Source organism: Pundamilia nyererei, unplaced genomic scaffold, assembly GCF_000239375.1.
Source record: "Pundamilia nyererei isolate P.nyererei 1_Seehausen unplaced genomic scaffold, PunNye1.0 scaffold00724, whole genome shotgun sequence".
Classification (NCBI taxonomy): Eukaryota; Metazoa; Chordata; class Actinopteri; order Cichliformes; family Cichlidae; genus Pundamilia; species Pundamilia nyererei.
The window spans coordinates 1,696-7,896 of NW_005188125.1; the positions used below are offsets into that span (position 1 = coordinate 1,696).

The following is a 6,201-nucleotide window of genomic DNA, read 5'->3' on the forward strand; positions in this document are numbered from 1 at the left end:
TGTTGGACCAGGTAGGCCACTGAAGGTTGGCTTTGTTAAAATAAACAAGCAGACATATATAAATAAATAACAAGGGTTGGCAGGGTTGCATTGATTTTTAACAGGACAATGTTACATGAACGTGAATAAATAAAGAAATTTGAAAACAGTTATCATCGTTATTTTTTGTAATGAATTGGATTGTGACTTTTACTGTCATGTAAAGAGAAAGAGAGAAAGAAGCTACGCTGACCTAAATCAACACAGAGAGCAAATTGTAATTAACTGTAAATTAATTAAATTATCTCAGCAGAATCCTGCTGCGTGATCATGGAAATAAATAAAAAGGACAGAATTTTTCAGCTCCTGTCTTCTCTGTTTTAAGTTGTTGAATTTAAATCCTTTAAAGTTAAATTGCCTCTGCAATTAAACCTTTAATAGATCCCACATTTCTTTGTCAACATGGTTGATTGTGCATGCTGGCTGACTGATCTGCCCTCTGCCAGTCTTCAGTGAAGCTTTGAATTACAGCTTTTCTGTTACAGCTGTGATAATCATGTGTGTGTTTCATCAAATAATTACCACATATAGCAATACAGTTCTGATGTTTTATGAAATATTTCACTATTTATGATTTTTAATCTAACTTACAGGGGAAAACAAACAACTCATCAAATTGTTAGGTGTTTTGTTTCCAACATGTGAGTCTAATCATTCTCTCACATCTCCTTATTTAATAAAGGGTGAAACCAGGTTTGTGTGTGGTGGGTCTGGTTGTAGTGCTGAGTGGACTTTTGCAGAGGTTTGTAAAATGGCTCTGCTGGACCCTCAAGAAAAGCAGTATTTCAGAAAAACCATGGAATTTAACATTGCCAGGCAGACACTTACTACTAAGTTGGTAAGTGTTTCATCAATATATTATATATACTGTGAATATAGACTTGATAGACATTTTGCTATATATCAAATATTGTCCCACCTCTGTCTCCATGTAGTGTCCTGGCTGCAGATCCACTGTGATGAGAGCGAATGAATCAGATTTGAATGTCCTCTGTAAAGTGTGCACAGCAGTAAAAGGACGGCCGTTTGAATTCTGCTGGCAGTGTTTGAGGGAATGGAAGGGTCCACGGCCTCGGAAAGACCGCTGTGGAAATGATGACTGCTGTAATGAGTCACTAGAAACACTAAAAAAATGCCCAGATATGACATTGTGTGATTCTGAAGTCCGTGTGTGTCCCTCGGTCCGTGCCTGTCCCACCTGTGGTTTGATGTTGGAGCACAGCACGATCGCTTGCCCATCAGTTGATTGCCCTCGATGTAATTTGACATTTTGTTTTGTATGTCTGAAGCACTCTAGTACATGTTGGAGGATCAGGTGCACTCCTGCCCCCAGACAGACCTCTATACCTGTTTGGAAGAAGAAATAATTGGAAATACACAAGGCTGATATGTTTCACTTTCTTTATATTGAGAGCATCTTTTCTAAATGTAAATGTCACTATGCTGTGTTTTAAATTCTCTGCTTTAATAACATCACTTGATGAATAAAAATTGTGTTTTATTAGTGAGAATTTTAATATCAAATGTGTTCTTTACAGCTCTCATGTCTAAAGTCCAATGATAAATCTGCATAAATCTAATGTTATTAATTAAAAAAACTTTAGAATAAGGTTAAACATTCTGTGTGTGCGTCTAATCATTCTCTCACCTCTCCTTATTTAACAAAGGGTGAAAGCAGGTTTGTGTGTGGTGGGTCTGGTTGTGGTGCTGAGTGGACTTTTGCAGAGGTTTGTAAAATGGTTCTTCTGGACCCTCAACAAAGGGAGTACTTTCAAAAAACAATGGAATTCAACGTTGCCAGGCAGACAATTGCTACTAAGTTGGTAAGAGTTTCATTTTAATATTATGTTTACTGCAAATGTAGAATTGTAATTAGACATTTCATCAGGTATTAAATGTCTCACATCTGTCTCCATGTAGTGTCCTGGATGTGGATCTTCTGTGCCGAGAGAGAATGGATCAGATTTGAATGTCCTCTGTAAAGTGTGCACAGCAGTAAAAGGACGGCCGTTTGAATTCTGCTGGCAGTGTTTGAGGGAGTGGAAGGGTGCGCGGCCTCGGAAAGACTGCTGTGAAAATGATGGCTGCTGCAACCCATCACTAGACACATTAGAAAAATGCCCAGATATGACATTAAATTCATATCATGGTGTCTGTGTGTGTCCCTCGGTCCGTGCCTGTCCCACTTGTGGGTTATTGTTGGAGCACAGCAAGAGACTTTGTCAATTTGTTGTTTGCCCTCGATGCAATTTGAGCTTTTGCTTTGTGTGTCTGAAGGAGCCTGTTGAATGTACAAAAACCGGGTGCATTCTTGCCCCCAGACAGACCTCTATACCTGTTTGGCACAAGAAATAATGGGAAAGAAACTTAAACACTGTGTGTAAGCACATGCTGTCCTCTGGTTAGTTACATATATAACCTGTGTGATCTACTTAACACACATTTTTGTTTGTATTCCTAAGTACTTCCTAAGTACGTGAGGACTGCTCTTGTTTCCTCTAAACTGTTCTGAGCAAATTTCTCTTTTAATAAAACCTTGCTATTTTTAATAAAAGTTAATATAGAAATGTAAATAAAAAAGCATCTCTGGGACGAAAACACTGCAAAACCATTTTAAATCCTGTGTATTTTTCTTTCTTTCTGCCATTTTATTCCTTAGGTCCTGTAAGTGTAACACTGTCATGTAAAATGTGATCCTTTATGGTACATAATTTTTTTTTAATGGTACAAATGAAATGAAAATACAGTAACTGAGTTAAAATGCTGATATTTTCATTATTGTTAGGTTACTCCTACAGTGTCAGCAGGAGAAGGCGTCATCACTTTGTGCTGTTTGAGTAGGGGAATGGAGGAAAACCTGTTTTTATTCTGTTTTTTATTTGTACCCCAAAAATCTGATAATAGACAACATAAACGTTTTTAACTCTTAATCTGAGTAAAGTTTAGCTGTTTGAAGGTTCAATTTCTAGTTTCAGTGTAATTCCAGGGGATCAGTATATTTTACTCTATTGAAATTATTTAAAAACATTTCACAGAAGATCTTCTATTTCCTCAAATCCAAGTTCTGATATGTGATATTTCAAACTGCATCCAGAGCAAAGGAACAGAAAGGTGTCTTGCCCTTTTCCCAGACATAATGCTTTATCAGGCAAGGCAAAACGTCCATGCTTTCACAGCCACACTGCTCTACTCATTTAGTGTTTGTCCATGTCTGCTTCAACCTCTCCCTAAAATCGGTTGTGTTCCTCTTTGCACCAGGTTTTGCTAATCTTGATCTTTGGAAAATAGCCACTTAAATTTCTAGTTTCAGTGTGATTCAAGGGTATTTTTTACTCTGTTTAAATTATTTTGAAACATTGTTAACTTCTTCACATGTAAATCACAGCATTAATTGCACCGAGGTAAACATTTTAAAGAAGAACTTCTATTTCCCCAAATCCAGCTTATGATATATGCACACCTAAGAAAAGCAGGTCTGAGACTGTGAGATAAGGGTGAGCTCTCAGCCACTGCCTTCAGCAACTGATCGTGGTGCACAGGTAGTGTGCGGGCAGCTGCTGAGATGGTGCCTGCATTGCTATGGTTTCCGGCAGAACAAAAGTTATAGAAAATACACATTAAGTTTTACACATGGAACCCAAGATGATGTGTAAACCAAAAAGTTCAACTAAAAGTAAAACAAGTAAACAATGCTCATCATAATGTCTCATAGCTGAGTATAGAAGTAAATCTTGTTGTACAACATAATTCAATTAAGATGAACACTGGAAACCACCCAACAACTAAAAACTGCCCACATCAGTGTTTGTTATGTAACCAGAACAATGTTTCATTTGGTTTATTTGTTTCTTTACATCCTGGTTGTTGTGCCAAATGGTTGCTGTGAGTGGATTCAAAAGTCCTGTTGTACAAACATTCAGATTAAATAATTTTAAGATCCAGTTTGATGCACATTCTGAACATTGCAGTGGCACAATATCACAATAATCCCCCAAACTCTTCAAATAAAATAATAAATCCAGGTCATAACACTAAAACACAGCACCACTGGTCAGATCAACTTTGACTACACCATGCAAGTTTACAAAAGATAAATGGATAAACCCCATTAATCATTACATAAATAAATAAACCTGGACTCTCAGCAGCACTAACACTTTTATTACATAAAGTAAAATCATATAAGTGCTGATCTGCAGTCGTATGACTTCTTGTAACTGCTGGAGAGAAACTGAAAGTAGCAAAAACAAAATAAACAAAACGATCTTGGGGACGTTCTCTGGTGTGTGCAGATGTCAGTGTCTGTTTACTGCTCAAAACTGAGAAGGATAACAGGTGGGATCCAAATGAACAGAGTGTGGATAATTCTGGGAAAACTGAACCTTTAAATTTGTCTTAGGATAATGTTGTTTCACTATGAAATCAATAAAAGTTTGATTTCTACAGTTTGTTGGTTGCAGGGCAAGATCTTCTAAATTCATTTTTTCTTTCTCAGTGTTTGTGCAGGTAATGAACGGCCAAACGTGGCTTTACTGCGATGTGAGTCATGAACCGATTACACAGTTTGATCAGTTAAAGAATTTGCAGTATTTTTAAGATCCTTCCACTCATTTTCACTTCACTTCATGGACTGTGAGGTCTCAAAAGCTTCAATTTTCAAAACGAGCTTTTTCATATCTCAGTTATTTTTAGGTATTTGAGCTGAGCATGAAGGAGATGGACTGAGAATCAGCACCTCCGAGTGTGAGACCACAGTTCTCAGCTGGAAATGGGTGGAGTGCACATCAGCACCACTGGTCTGGATTGAGCTGCTGCCCTGAGTGGAAGATTTCAAGTATCTCAAGGACTTGTTCATTAATGATGGGGGAGTGGAACGAGAGATTGACAGGCACTTCGGTGCTTTCTGGTTTCTTTATTTATTTTGCAATAATAAACACAGAAAACCATTTTGTAGGCCTGGAATGAAGGCTATCAAATAAGCATGGCAGGGGGTTGTAGAGTGCCAGAAGTTTTAAGCAGTTTTGCTATCATTTTCTCATTTTCTCTTCAGACATTTAGAACAAGTAAAATAACTTATTGTTACATGGTATCGTCCAAAAGCTAGGTAGCATTACTGATAGGGTCGTCTAGGGCACAACACCATCCCTGGAACAATCAGAGACAATTCTGCTACAATGGCAAAAGCAAGACGCACCAGAGCTCTGTGTGTAATCTCGTGCAGGAGAGAGAGGACGAGACGAGCGCTGCTCCTGCCGCTTGAACCCCAGTCACTCTCATTTAGCACCCCCGGTGCACTGCTCTTTATTGTGGTACATGAATATGCATAGGTTCATTAACATATGACATCTTACACAAGCATACATGTGAACAAAGAGTACCTGCCTCTGTGTATGTGTAGGTACCGTGTGTCAAAATATGACCCTGCGAATGACTCCCCAAAGCTAGGGTTCCGGTGCTAGGAACACAGCGGACCACCTAAACAAAAGGCTCATATACTTAAACAGATACAGAGTAGGTGTCCTCCCATAGTATAAATCAGAAAGAGAAGGTACGACCTCTCTCATGACCTAAGAATGTGTGTCCATGCCAGAATGCAGTGCTTGCAGACTACTAAGGATCAGACCTTCTATCAATATAAAATTGATTATATACCTCTAAGCATATATGAGTATGTGTTTCTAAGCACAAATGACAATCCAACAATATAAACCTAAATTACATGCCCAGCATATCTTCCAATTCGAGTTATGTGCAACCAATGTTGCATCTTCTTTTGCTGACTATTAAAGACTAGTATGTGTGTAAATATAAAACACAGCATTTATCGCCAAATTTGATGCATACATGTGAACAAGTTAGCAACACCTCATTTGATGTAAACCTTTGGCCTATTTTCTTCCTGCCTGCTTATTGATTGGAGCTCATATAGATAAATTATCATATAAAATGTGATCCTTCATAATACTTTATCAAAAAATGCGGTCCAAATGTGCCAACGTTGATTTAGAAGTATTTACAGGAAGAGAAAATCTAGTACAAATTTTTCTCAAAATTGAAGTTGAAAACTGGAAGCCTTTATATTTAATTTTCTCTATGACTGTCTGACTCCTCTGAGACAGTCTTCTCTTTTATTAACGTTAAAAAATGCAAACCAGGAGAAAG

General features: G+C 37.8%; 1 long non-coding RNA gene across 2 annotated transcripts; it reads left to right on the top strand.

Annotated features, from left to right (window-relative positions):
- On the top strand, positions 1–2,630 carry LOC102210807 (uncharacterized). 2 transcript variants are annotated; one of them, XR_001290186.1, is made up of 4 exons: positions 1–11; positions 722–877; positions 975–1,862; positions 1,960–2,630. It is a non-coding gene; the product is annotated as an uncharacterized LOC102210807 (long non-coding RNA). The 2 variants fall into 2 exon arrangements; XR_312448.2 differs by lacking the exon at positions 1–11 and having other exon boundaries at positions 19–877.
- Positions 2,631–6,201: the final 3,571 nt, after the last annotated feature.